We start from the raw sequence: 14282 nt of genomic DNA, 5'->3' as shown, positions 1-14282 counted from the left end.
TAAGGAAAGACTAAAGAGGTTAGCTTGGAGAAGAGACGGCTGAGGGGAGATGTAATAAAGTTCTGTAAGATAATGAGTGGAGTGGAATGGGTAAACTCAAATTGGTTGTTTACTCTTTCAAAAAGTATGAAGAATAGGGGACAAGCAATGAAATTACTAGGTAATACATTTAAGACAAATAAAAGAAAATACATTTTTACTCAATGAATAACTAAACTCTGGAATTCATTGCTGGAGGATGTAAAAGCTGTTAGTGTAACTGGCTTTAAAAAAATGGACACGTTCCTGGAAGAAAAGTCCATAAGCCATTATTAAGATGGATTTGGGGAAATCTACTGCTTATCCCTGTGATAAGCAACTTGGACTCTGTCTACCCCTTGGGATCCTGCCAGGTAGTTGGGACCTGGATTGACCACAGTTGGAAACAGGATACTGAGCTTAATAGACCTTTGGTGTAACCCAGTATGCCAAATCTTTTAATTTTATGTACATTTAACTACGAAAAAATTCTTTCAATTGTTGATCGTGAAAGACTTGTGGACCCTTGTTTCTCTGGTAAGACTGGCTCAATCTACGGGGAAGGCCCCATCGGTGCTCAATGACAGCTGGCGGACCTAGTCTAGGAAGAGACGGATCAGGAGCTTCACCTATACCAACCCCTTTCCCCTTGGGTTAAGCCCTTGGGTTCTGGGGGCAGGCAGGTCTTAGGCGAGAGTCTCTAGGAAGGAGGTGAGAGCATAGGTCTAGTATCAGGCTAGGGTCAGAGGCAGGTGGCAAACAAGCAAAGTCAATGTCCAGGCAAGAGTCTGTGGCAGGCAAGAATGGTCAATGTCTGGGCAAGGGTCAGAGGCAGGCTGCAGGCAAAAATGGTCAAGGTCCAGGCTAGGGTCAAATCCAGTGGGCAAATGCAAGAGGCAGGGAAAAGGACTGACATGGATGGGCAGGAAGGAAGACAGAGGCTGCATGAGACAAGGGTGGAGAAAAGAGGAAGGATCAGGAACGCAGGAAGAGCAGCAACTCGACACTACACGATACAGGCGACCCATTACTGAGGCAAAGGGAGGAAGTCCTGGAAGGTTCTATAGGGCTGAGCGAGTGACGTCATCAAGAGGCACTACTACAAGGCTTGCACAGTACAGTGCACACGCGCGCACCTAGAGGAGTACTAGGAGGGTGCGACGATGGCAGCATCCTGAGCCACAGAGCGAGTGTTCAGTGGTGTCCCACTGCAAAAGAATGTCTGACAGCTTGGCGGTGTCAGGTGAGTGCCGCAGCTTGCAGGACCTTACCTGCGGGCCACGAAACTTCACAGTTCCGTCCCCCATCAGAATAATACAACATAGTCTATAAATTGTCTCCATCAGGCAATATAATTCCACCACAGAGACGGATATAAATACATTCTCTCAAACTGGTCTACATATAGATTAGCAACACTGGGCACTAAACACGCACCCATAGCTATGCTTTTAATTTGCAACTAAAAGACTCCTTCAAAGAAAAAATAGTTGTGTTGTAAAAGTTATTTGTGCCAATTGAATTAAAAAGTAAGCTGGAATTCACTGAGGTTGTGGAAGTAAAGTTAATGACTCAAAGATAACTTGCAATGCTTGCTCCTGAGCAATATTTGTATATAATGCTCCAATATCTAAAGTAACCAACAATATTGCTGCAATATCTCCCTAGAGCTGTTGTGAAATGTTCAACATGTGTGTCGTATCCTTTTATATAAGATTTACTCATTGTAACAAAAGGAGAAAGAAAAGAATCCACAAACTGATAAATGTTCCATAATAGGATCCTTACCTGAAACTACTGCATGACCCGGTAGCCTGTCAGGAAACTTAATTTTGGGAACTGTATAAGTAACTGGAATTCTGGGATAATCAACTTTTACAAATCTGATCTCTTAAGATATATATGTAGACCGCTTTAAGAGAATGTATTTTATCCGTATTATTGGTGGAATTATGTTGCCTTATGGAGGTGATTTATTGTAGATGACATTGTATTATTCTGGCAGGGCACGAAACAATTGCAAGAATGTTTTTCTTGGTTAAATGTACCACATTCCAGTCTAAAGATCACTATGTCAATGCATGCCAAGCATATATCTTTTCTTAGATCTGATCATATATAAAAGTGAAAGCAGATTAAAAACCACAGTTTATGTAAAACCAACTGTTTAAAAATAATCTTTTACAATATCAGAGCTGTCATCCGCGGACCTTTGGCCAATTTATGAATAAGAAAGATATGCACTGACATGACAGAATTTAAAAATCAATCTAAGATCTATCCAGTGCCTGTCACCAAGCAAGTGTTTTTATGGGCAAAGTATTCTAATGGAGAGTTGTTGTTACAACCTTCATTGGGGAAAAACGAAGACTAATTAAAATGTGCTTTACGTTTTTCTGATAGAGCCCATGACATACAACATATTGTACATGAGCATTGGCATATTTTGGTGCTTCACCCAGTTTTTAAGGCTCATCCCTGTATAGCATTCACAAGAGCAAGAAATACGAGGGGCGTGTTAGTGTTATGAAGCACAGGTTGAGACAAGACTTCACAATACAACTTATATATATATTTATTTTATTTATTTATACCGAGGTTCTAGAGATAAAATCACTAAGCACTTCGGTTTACAGACAACTATTGAAATGACTGAAAGTGAGTCTTACAGAGAACAAGGAAATGAAGAACTGGGATGTTACTCATTTAAACTCATTATGACATAGAAACCTTAAATAACAGAATCAGTATAAGATTGGAAGTCAAACATGTAACAGTCGATTAAAAGTGACTAGAGTAATATGTGATAAAATCTAAGGTTGTTTGGCAGTGAAAAACATAATAATTTGAATCAGGGTGGGTGGGAAGGATTAAGTCCAATTAGGCGTAGGCTAGGGTGAAGAGCCATGTTTTGAGTCTTTTTTTGAAAGTAATTGGGCATTGTTCAAGTCTAAGGTCTGAAGGGAGAGAGTTCCAATGATTCAGGCCAACTGTGGAGAAGGCTCTTTTATTTGAAAATGATTTAATTGGAGGTGTTTTTAGAGAGCCTTTTTGGGCAGCTCTCAATGGACGGGAAGATGAATATAATTGTAAAGGGATCCTGAGGTCAAGATGGGAGGTTTTGTAGATGGATTTGTGGATGATTGAACAAGTTTTGTAGAAAATTCTATATTTTATAGGGAGCCAGTGAAGATTCTTTAAAATTGGAGTGATGTGGTCCCTTTTTTTTTATTTTGTAAGAATCCTAGCTGTGGCATTCTGTAGCATTTGTAGAGGTCTAAGGGAAATCGCTGGGAGACCAATTAAAAGGGCATTACAGTAGTCAATCTTTGAAAATATGATTGCTTGCAGAACTGATCTGAAATCACGGGGGTGAAGTAGAGGTCTGAGTCATTATATATATATATATATATATATATATATTTAACACTGTACATAAACAAGAACTCATGGGTCTCCACCAGGATCCCACACTACAGTTTGGCCACCTTATCATTTGCATACCTTGGAGACTCAGTATATGCAAATTAATCTCATGCATATTCATTGTGGATATCCTGAAAACCCGACTGGCTGTGGGGTCCCCAGGACAGGTTTGGGAAGCCCTGATCTAAATGCTGGGAACACCTGCGAGGTATCCTAGCACTACTTTTGAATTCCCTGAGGACCAATCTGGATCAGGATACAGCACACTGGTCCCAAACCAGGAAGACCCTGGTTCTAGGCTGGGAAATGCACCTTTTTCCCTGACAGTTTCCACAGCAGAAGCTGCTTCTAGAATTTAAAATGTGAAAAAAAAATATTTTCGGGTTGAGTTTTCTCTTGCGCTCTGTTCCCCTACTCTTAGAGGTCTGATAGATCATCCCTGGTAGTGATATCTCTCCCCATCCCTGGTAGAGGAACTAGGGTAGGGAGTAGGAGCTGGAGCCCGCTCTCTCTCTCTCTCTTTCTCTGTTCCTCCTTAGCTAGCTCCCTTTGTTCCTCTGTTCTTGGAGCATAAAGTTTAAAAACAAAAAGAGAAGGAGAAAGAAAGCTAAAGCAGGAAGCTGAACAGCATTGCAACAGCCAGGCCCTAGCTCCCCACCAACCCACCCAGAAGTGGTGAATAGCTGAAGAGATATCCTATATGGGCTAGGCTGTCGGGACCATGTGGGGAGGTCTTTTTATTGCTGGCACTTCTAGTGATAAGTGAAGTTGCTGTAGTACCTGACCAGTGGCAGAACCTTCCTCCCACAACCAGGCAACTGGCAAAATGCCTGGACTAAAAAAAAAGAAAAATGCCGTGAATAGAGGCCATAGATGTATGGCCTGTGGAACCAGATGGCTTCCGACAATGGCAAGCTGTCTCTGCCCTGTCTGTGTTTGGGACTCCGAGCAACCTGCATAAGACCATCCGGCTACATTCTCTTCCCCTAGTGGAAGTGCTGGCACTAAATTTGGGGATATCCCAGAGGTTAGCAGTGTCAGAGGCAGAGACCTTCCAGATCCTGCAGGGCTTTATCTCCTCAACACCCCCCCATCAGATGCCTCATTGGCAGGGAAGTTAGGAACAAAATCCCGGCCTGCCCCTCAGGAATTTCACCAGGGATATTCTCCTGATGCATCAGGAGAATATCCCTGCGCCATGCTCTAGGTCAGCCTCTCCGGGAGCTGGGGCCTGAGACTCATTCAATATTATATCTAGGAAGGAGGTCAAAAGTCTTTTATATCAATTGCAGGTCTCATGATCACGTCTTTTGTGATATATAAAATCCTGACTCTCTGGGACTAGTCTCATGTTTCCTGGTCCTTCTTTTGCCTTTGACTGAAGGTTACCACCTCAAAAATGCCCCAGATATCCTATAAAGACCTCAGGCTCTTCAGGTCAGATTATGGCACAGGAGTCAGTAGAAGGTTCCCTATCGAGGGAAGATTCTGATCAGTTTCTCTCTTCAGACTCTCCAGAGGAGGGAGAATATTTCTCTGAGGAAGAAGAAGATTTGGCATTAGTAAGACTCTTCTGGAGGGAGGAACTTCGGCCCTCATCAATATAATGACTGCCCTCAAAATCTCACCAAGGGGGAGGACCAGGTGGAAGGGGACCTGATCCTTCAAGGAATCCAAAAGACCCCTAAGGCTTTTCTTATGCACCCAGCTTTAAAAAGTATTGTCTTATCACAATGGGATGCCCTACAAGGAGGGTTAAAGGAGCAGACTTATGAGCAAGATCTACCCCTTGCTTTTAGAAGACAGAAATAGTCTACTTAGAATTCCCAGGGTAGATGCCCTGGCATCAGCCATTACCTACAAAATAACTATACCCGTCAAGGGCAGGACAGCCTTAAAGGACCCCCAGGATAGGAAGATCGAGAACATGAAGCAAGCCTTTTCCGCTTCACCTCCATTTGCAGGAACTACAAGGCACGGGCAGTAATGCATTGGGTCCAACAACTACCAGAGCGTGAAGATACAGCTATGATTGAATCTGGAGTGGCCTTTTCGCCTCCTGAGCACTAGCATCGGGGATGACAGCCAAGAGGCTGCTCTGGCTATGTCACTGGGTGGCAAATGCCATATCCATAACTTGCCTTTGTAAGTTCCAAACCCCAGAGTATCCTGGAAGATGAACCCCGGTCAGGGGCAAAAGGTCCAAAGCACCAGTGCTTCCAGTATTACCGATAGTTTAAACCAGGAATATACATTCCCCAGCAGCCCACCAAGGGAAATCCCCATTCCTTTCAAGGAGCCAGAAGGGCCAAGGTAGACTCTACTGTGGCTGCAGGTGCCGGGCATCCACCTCTGAGACATTCAGTGGTTCTGTCACATTATAGTACCAATAGGGGGATGCCTCTGGCAATCCTACATGGAATTGATATTACTTCAGACCATTGGATCTTAAATGTCATCCAGAAGGGATATGCCCTAGAACCGTTGTTCCTAAGGCATTTATGCCACATACACACGCCCCCCCCCCCCCCCCCCCCCCCGTTGCTCTCTGGCCAATAGGGAGGCAATAAGTACCGCATTAACTATGCTAAACAAATTTATAGACAATAGTCCCGGTTTCTTCAGGGGAACTGGGACAATATAAATATTCAATCTATTTTCCTTTTCTTATGAAGGATGGTTTCTTCTGCCCACTTCTAGATCTGAAGGGCGTCAACAAGTATCTCCAGGTACCCCATTTTCAAAAGAAGATTCTCCACTCTGTCATCATGTCATTAAGAAAGGGAGAGTTCCTAGCAGCCCTTGATCTGGTGGAAGCCTATTTTCATATTGTGATATGAAACACCCACCAAAATCTTCTGCGATTCTATGTCTTAGGCGAACATTTCCAGTTCAAAGCCCATCTTTTCGTTCTTGTGACTGACCCACAGACTTTCAGCCAGTTTGATGGTAGTGGTGGTGGTGGCCGCAGTCTTCAAATGGGGATTTTAATCCAACCCCTATCTGGATGATTGGCTTATCAGAGCCAAGTCTTTCCAGGAAAGGCAGCTTTAAATACAGTCCTCATTTAATGGATCAGCTAGGCTGGGTGATAAACTACACAAAAATCATTATGTACTCGACTCAGTCCCCGGAATTTCTAAGGGCCCTCATCAATACAGCAGACTTCCTATCTTACATGCCGTAGTCGCCTTTCCCTGTGATTTATCCGCACAGTGAGACTTTCAGGCCCCACACACACTGCAATCAGTTCTCCCTGTGACTTTCCCCATAATGAGACTTCGTAACTGCACACACTGCGGTCAGCTGTCCATGTGATTTATTCAGACAACTTTATTGGCATAACAATTTTACGTGTGGCTACAGAATAATTAAAAGAAAGGAAAAACAGTACAAGAATGATAACCCAAGTAGAGGTACAGACTACAGAAAGTACAGCATCAGGAAGCCTCAGGTTTTGGTGCTGGTTTGTATTGTCCCTGGTCAGGAATTATTTCTGGCCTGGTGGCAGCATATTACATATTTTGCTATTATAGTTGCTGTTTCTCCTCTTTTCCCCAGGATTATAAAGAGTTTTTCTTCCTTGTTCTTTTGTGGGAAGTATTTTATTTTCCCTGTCAGCGTTGGGAAAATGTGTGTCTTTGATATCTTTGTATTTTACCCTGCGTGAGAGGAAATGCATTGTTTCTATATATCTGGTGTTACACTGCATACAGAATTTAGTTTTTGTCTCATCTTACTAGTTCTAGTCCCTGATCACTTATCATGTATTTTTTTGCATTTATGACTGAAGTGAGGTATTCTGCTAGTGTGTATTTTCTGTGTAGGGATCTGTAGCAATCCAGCTTCTTCTGTTGTCCGATTTGCACCTTCCAATATGAGTTGTATTGGTGTTCTAGGGTACGTTGCAAAGTTTGCATTGCTGCCTTTTTATACATGTTGTTGTTGTTGTTGTTTGAATTCCAGGTGTTAGTGCTGAATTAGTATGGCAGGTTTGCTACGTAGGTTCTGAGTGTGTTTTTCCAGGGTTTTGTTAGAGTCCAGGATAGACCAGCGCACCTGGGAACTCCGGGTCTGAGATCCCACTGGCACTGGCAGCATAGATCAACGGTTCTCAACCAGTGTGTCACCAAGCGCGTGCCATACTGCCCGGTCCCCTGCTGGCCCAGCTGCTGCCCCTGCCCCAGCAAAATGGAAACTCTTCCTCCGCCCGGGCTTAAAATGCTGGAGTCAGTGTCACCAGCATGGTCTCTTCTTCCCAAAAAGAGGAGCATCGTCAGCCCCCATGCCCGATGGGACTCCTTTCTCGAGGCCGCGAGGGCTGGAAGAGGAGGAGGCTGTTGCTGCCGCTAGTTGTTTATCTGTGGGGGGAGAGAGCGCGGGTGAGTGAACATGTGTGTTTGAGATAGTGTGTAAGACAGCAGGTATGTAAGTGTGTGATTGAGAGCCTGTGTGTGTGTGTGTGTGAGTGAGAGACAGCAGGTATGTGGGTGATTGAGAGCTTTGTGTGTGTGAGAGAGAGCATGAATGTAAGTGTGTGATTGAGAGCCTGTGTGTATGTGTGTATGTGAGACAGCAGGTATGTGTGTGATTGAGAGCTTTGTGTGTGTGAGAGAGAGCATGAATGTAAGTGTGTGATTGAGAGCCTGTGTGTGTGAGAGAGAGCATGTGTATATATGATTAAGGCCTGTGTGTATAAGAGAATGTGTGTAATTGTATGATTGAGAGCCTATGTGAGAGAAAGAGCGAACTTGTGTGTGACTGAGAGGAGAAAGTTGCAAGCAGCTCCCCCCTCCTTCTCCTAATTCACAACAATCTCAGGGCACCTGGAAATCAAATGTTTCCAGGTATGGAGAGCAGAGCATTTTTTAATCCTTATTTTTAATTATTGGGTCTTTGTGTCTGCGGTTTTGAAATAGTCTGTTCTTTTTATTGCTCACTGCATATACAACTGTCTATCTGTCACCTCGTGCTTTTCTAGATTTGTGTGAAAACCGGAAAGAACAGCTGGTGAATCAAAGAAGCATGAGGCAACAATGACAGACAGATGTACATATAGCAAGCGCTGCATGATGGTGACAATTGTGCTATAAGTACCTTCCCCAAAGAGCTTACTTAATGCTAGTCAGTTGCACATAGAACTGCGCACAGTGGTGACAATTTTCCTAAGTGTTTACCTCATAAAGAAACACTTTCTGAACTTTTATGTGCACAGATCATGTTTTTCTGCACATAAATCATGTCATGCACACCCCCCCCCCCCCCCCCCCGTAATTTATGTACATAATGTTTTCTGCGCATAAATCATGTTTTCTCTGCAAAAACCATGATTTATGCGGGCTGTGCATTTTTTTCATTTGCACATTTCCAGGTTTGTGTTTGTTTATATCTCCCAAAGGATCTGCATGCCCTTAGCTCACTGCATTGGGAGTTAACTCTCATTTTTCAGAAGCTGAGTAAAGACAATGCATGCTGGAATTTAGCTCACAATTGGACTCCTATTTTATTGCATGGGCCTCTCAGTTCTCTGGTGCGTTCTTTTTTTCCAGTGACTTTCTGGAGGTAGTGCGCTGTCTGGGCTGGGTTGCCTGCTAGTGAAATGGATTAGTTTACACCACAGCCCTGTAGGAGTCTCTATTACTGCAGAGTATTCCTTCCAGTACCGCCAGGATCCAGGGATACCTTCGTGATAGCACGAGAGATGCTATCCATAGGAGAAAAGCTACTGTCATTTCCCTTGCAAATTTTGTTGGCAGAAGGGGAACCTGCAGATCTAAAACTTTTCAATGAGTTGCTTAGTGGTTTTTGAAAGAAACAAAAACCTCCCAAATGAATGTTATAATTGGAAAGGTAAAAGCCAACAGTTCCCAGTAGCCCTGGATGTGACGCCAACCCTGGGCTGTGACTCTCAGCCATGCAGGGGGAGTCCGAGCTCTGAAACACGACGGTCAGCACTGGTTAGTATTCTTGTGCTGTGCATTCAGTGCAATAACTCTCTCCTGCGGTGAAAGGAGGGAAGTGGGTGAAACCATTGCCCAGCCCCTCCCCTAGATGCAGACGCAGGCAGCCGGAGTAGTGAGTTAGTGGAGGGGCTGCAGCGGGGCTGACTGTGCCGAGCTGGCAGAAGGTTGGAGAGCTGCGGAGAGACAGCAGGATTTTCCCTGGGAGACCCAACGTGCCAGGACTCAGCCCAGCTTGCCTGGGATAGCAGGACCTTGTCCATGGCAACAAGTCTCCTGTTGCCCTGAGTGTGCCCAGACTACCTGCTTCTCTGGAGGGCAAAGAAGAGCAGAGGGAAACCGAGCCAAGCCAATCCTCGGGATCTCCAGCAGAAGCAAAGGTGTCTCCACTGCCTCTTCCCTCCAGGACCTCCACCCCTTTGGCTGTCTGCACCTTCCCCAGAGCTTGCTGGGCACTCTGGCACAACCACCTGCACCAACACCGGTATGGCTCTGCTCAAAATCTCCCTCATGGCATTCAGCTTTGTCTTCTGGCTGGCAGGACTGGCCATGCTGACACTGGGCATGTGGGCAAAGATCTCACTGGCCAAGTACCTGGTTCTTTCCACCAATGATTATCCGAATACGCCGGCCATCTTGCTGGCCACTGGTGCCGCTGTGCTGCTCTGGGGCTTCTTGGGTTGCTTTGGTGCTGCCACCGAGCACTGCTGTCTGCTACGCGCCTATGGCCTCTTCCAGCTTGCTGTGCTGGTCATGGGACTGGCTGCGGGTCTCTGCGGTTTGTTCTACCGCCGGGACATCGCCGAGGGCTTCCGTGCCGGGTTGCGGGAGGCCGTGCAAGGCTATGGGGAGTGGGAGGAGATGGCCGACGCCCTGGATGCCCTGCAGCGTTCACTGCGCTGCTGCGGCGTGGACAGCTACCGGGACTGGCTGCTGTCGCCCTGGTCCGCCGAGCAAGGCTACAACCACTCGGTGCCAGCCAGCTGCTGCCGAGCCCGCCGGAGCTGCCGCCACAACCCGTTGCCTGCTGCTCCAGCCCCCGCCACAGGCATCCATGTGGACGGCTGCTTCAGCAAGGTCTCTGCCTTCGTCAGTGACAACATGTTCTACATCGCCACTGCTGCCCTGGTGCTTGCCACTGGCCAGGTGCTGGGCATTGTGCTCGCCTGCCTGTTGGCTGGCAGGATGGCGCCTCGGGGAGCTGCAGCACGGGAGGTGCTGCCAGGAGCAACCCTACACTGAGATCAGCCACTGGGGAAGAGCCGATGCGGCCACTGGGGCTCAGCCAGCACCGTCTCCAGGGACTCAACTACCACTTTCTCCGGGGACCCTACGTTACTCTTTCTGAACTCAGCAAACCTGCTCCTTCTCTGTTCTTTCTACTGTTCCGTGTAGCGTTTGTATGGATCTGTGGGTAGTAGGACTATGTGATCTCCTTTGTATGATGTGTGGCTCTGTTCTCTTTGACTGTGCCAGCCCTTCTAGTAGGACTTTCCTTGGATGCAGTGCCTCCCTGGTAGCCAGCTGCGGGTTGTCCAAAGAGGGTGTGTTACTGTAGAAATTATTTGCTAGGAATTTCTGAAGGGAGCCAGGCTCCAGTTTGTTGCAACCTCAATATAAAAGGGGAACGGTTGTAGGGAAAGTTACTGTAGCAAGATGTGGATTGCAAGCTTCGTTATTAAGGTCAGTAATGTTGCTGCAGTGCCTTATGCAACGATATATGTGAGCTGAGGCTGTCAGCTTACTGAGCTCTGTGTGAGCGATGAAGAGTGAGCCGTAATCGATTTAAAGGGGGCTACGGTACTCGATGTCCTCTGATGGCCATTGGGCTACAGTTATTCAGCCTCGTGGGGTGTTTTTTAAATTTTCTATTGGGTTTCTCCTGTTTTGAGCCAAAGTCAAATATGAGCGCGTAGATCCACCCCCCTCCCCCCCCAAAATAAAGGCTGAACCATAAGGGCAAGCCAGGGTCCTCCGGTGAGACTGAGGTCAAACTCTGTGCAGTTTCCCTAGGGCAAAAGAAAACTCCCTATTTAGGCTCTTGCTTACTTAAATGAGATATTTTACAGGGGAAACTTCATGTGGAGCTCGTTTGATGTACAGAAATCGCAAACTAATGAACATGATCTTTTTAATTTCAAAGATTTTTATGTAATAATTATATAAATTGAGCACGTGTGGCTAGGCTGAAATGAACGTAATCACTCCGAAGTCTCTGCTTGGAGAAGGTTTGGGGTTTTTTTCCTGAGATATCTGGCTCCATTCCCTTCTTGTTTTGAGGAGAGGAGGATGTCTGTTGTTTTCATTGAATTTCTTATTAATCATTTTTAGGATGACATAGAAGCTTATGTACCTGCAGCAGATGTCGTGCAGCACTAGGCTAGTGCTCTTGCTTGCAGTGCTCTCCAGAGATGGGAAGGTGTGCGTCTGCTGTGCTCCGTGTGAGGGACCTAGAGCCCCAGCTTGCAGAAATCTTTCCTCTTCCACTCACTCAAAGCTCCCTTTCCCTTCTGTGGACCCTGTGCTCAGCTACCATGGAGGAGTCTTGAGATAGAAATGAGCTGCTGCTAGGATAATCTACCCCAGAAATGACTGCATGCTGCATGTTTTATGTATTTCCAGAGTCTGGACTAGGCATGCTGGCATCCTGTTTGAGTGAAAGGCGCTGTACAAATACATGTGGCTGTTTGGTTTTGGGATTTAACTCTTCAGATCCCTTGGGTTTTGGGGATCATTATTTGCCTAACAGGGAGTTTTTTTTGTTTTTTTTAAAGTTGGACACTGATAATGTAACTCATTTTACCATTAACATATTACTTTAGCATTATTTTATTTGAAACAAAAACAGTTGCAACTTGCATTATGTAAATGAAGCTCCGCGCATCAAGGCTATGCATGGGATGCAGTCCAGTAAGGAGCCAAGACGAGCCCTTGACTACTACTATTATATTTTTTGTATTCCTTAATGAACACATCTTTTTAATACAGTCACAAAATATTTCTACTGCCTGTCCTGCTGGGATTGCATAGAGCTAGTGCTGCAACGTTGTGCTCTGTGATTTTGGAGATAAAATAAAAGATAATACCGAAATTGCTTTTCTGAGATCAGAGGGGCAGATGGAGACCGAGTAACCCATGCGGGATTCTTTTCAATGCAGCTGGAGTTTATATATTTCCTTTCAAAGGTTTGCAAAAGTGTTCTGCAGGATACAGCAAGAAGTAGGAATCTACACTGAGTTTTAAATGTAATTTGGTTTTGTTTAAAAAAAAAAAAAGTCATTTATATATTTGCTTTGTCTGTGCAGACATTATCTTCCGAATGATTCAGCCTACAACAACCAATTTTCAGGATAGGTGTGTCTAGATGAAAAATAGAAGTCAAAATAATGTTATATTTTCCTATAAAACTGATGGGTCTAGCTCAAAATTGGGAAAAAAAATACCTTTTCCTATTAAACTTAAGGATCTTGTGCAAAAAGAAAAAAAAAAATTATTTTAGGGGAAAAAGCACTCATGGAAATTGCAATTCTTTTCTTACTTGTAGATCATTTTCTGGAATGCAGTCACCAAAAAAAAAATAAAATAATAATGTGATGACAATGATTCAGACTTTCAGTTCAAAGCATCTCCCCTCCTCCTGCCAGCTTGTGCACAGGACTGTGTGCTGACAGCAGAATCCCTGCTCCTGTCTTTCCTGTAGGGAGGGAGAGAAACTACTGCAGCCTGCCCACTGTCTTCTATTCCTTCATTGAATTGGAAACACTTTTAACTGGTTTAGGAAGAAACCTAACTACTATTATACCTTTTATTTGGATTAATTTAATATATTTCTTGACTATGTTTTGGGTGTTAATGCTCCCTTCTTCAGGTGCCAAACAGAGGCCTCCCCATGTAATTTATTTATTTGATTTATGTTATGCTTTTCGGGCACTTTAAAGTGGATTACATTTTGGTACTCTGTGTGTGTGTGTACATATATATATATATCTGTCCCCAGACAGCTCATAATCTAAGATTGTAAGTGAGACCATGGAGGCCGAAGTGATTTGTCCAAGGTCACAAGGAACAGCAGTGGGATTTGAATCTTTGGCTTCCATGATTCATAGCCCGTTGCTCTAAGCACTAGGCTACTTCTCTACTCTGCGTGTTGCTGTTATGTGCACATTTTTGTGTGTACAGCTTTATTCCTGATGCAACAAGGAGTTTAGTGCACACAATATGTACACACAAACCTGAGTAAATAAGTGCAAGCAAATTAGCACTTCTCCATGCAAATCCCATGCTAATCAAGGCATTAACTATTACTCCCCAATGCAGAGAGGTGCATAGTCTTAACTCATATTTGCTGAATGCCAGAAATTTAACTCCTGGTAGTTAGTTTATGGGGTTGAACCCAGAGATTGTGGTGTGGGGGTCCTGTACTCTGTCTCCAGGGCCTGGAGAGTAGGGCGTGCCCGGGGCCCCCACTGCACCACTGATGTCCTTTTTTCAAATATATAGTAACATAGATTTGTCGGCAGAAAAGGACCAAATGGTCCATCCAGTCTACCCAGCAAGCTTCCCATGGCAGCAACTGCCGCTCCAAACAAGTTTCTCCCAAGTGTCTGCCAAGGGCAGTAAATAAGGGAGAGGTTCCAGGGTCTGGGGCCACTAGACCAGCAGGGAGGCTTTTATAAATGACCTGGAAATGGGAACAAGTGAGATGATCAAATTTGCTGATGGCACATAATTATTCAAAGTTGTTAAATCACAAGAGGATTGTGAGAAATTGCAAGAGGACATTGAAACACTGGGAGACTGGGCATGCAAATAGCAAATTAAATGTAATGTGGACAAGTGCAAAGTGATGCACTTAGGGAAGAGTAACCCAAATAAAAG

At 44.8% G+C, this 14282-nt stretch overlaps 1 long non-coding RNA gene and 1 pseudogene across 1 annotated transcript in view; both read left to right on the top strand.

Moving 5' to 3' along the window:
- The window catches only part of LOC115099445, a 28362-nt gene that overhangs the window by 8148 nt on the left and 5932 nt on the right, over nt 1–14282 (top strand). The gene's annotated exons all lie outside the window — the stretch shown is intronic.
- LOC115099444 lies at nt 9490–14123 on the top strand (annotated as a pseudogene).

Source organism: Rhinatrema bivittatum, chromosome 9 (assembly GCF_901001135.1).
Source record: "Rhinatrema bivittatum chromosome 9, aRhiBiv1.1, whole genome shotgun sequence".
NCBI lineage: Eukaryota > Metazoa > Chordata > Amphibia > Gymnophiona > Rhinatrematidae > Rhinatrema > Rhinatrema bivittatum.
Note: the sequence above shows the minus strand (reverse complement) of the source record. Positions and strands in the feature narration are given on the sequence as shown.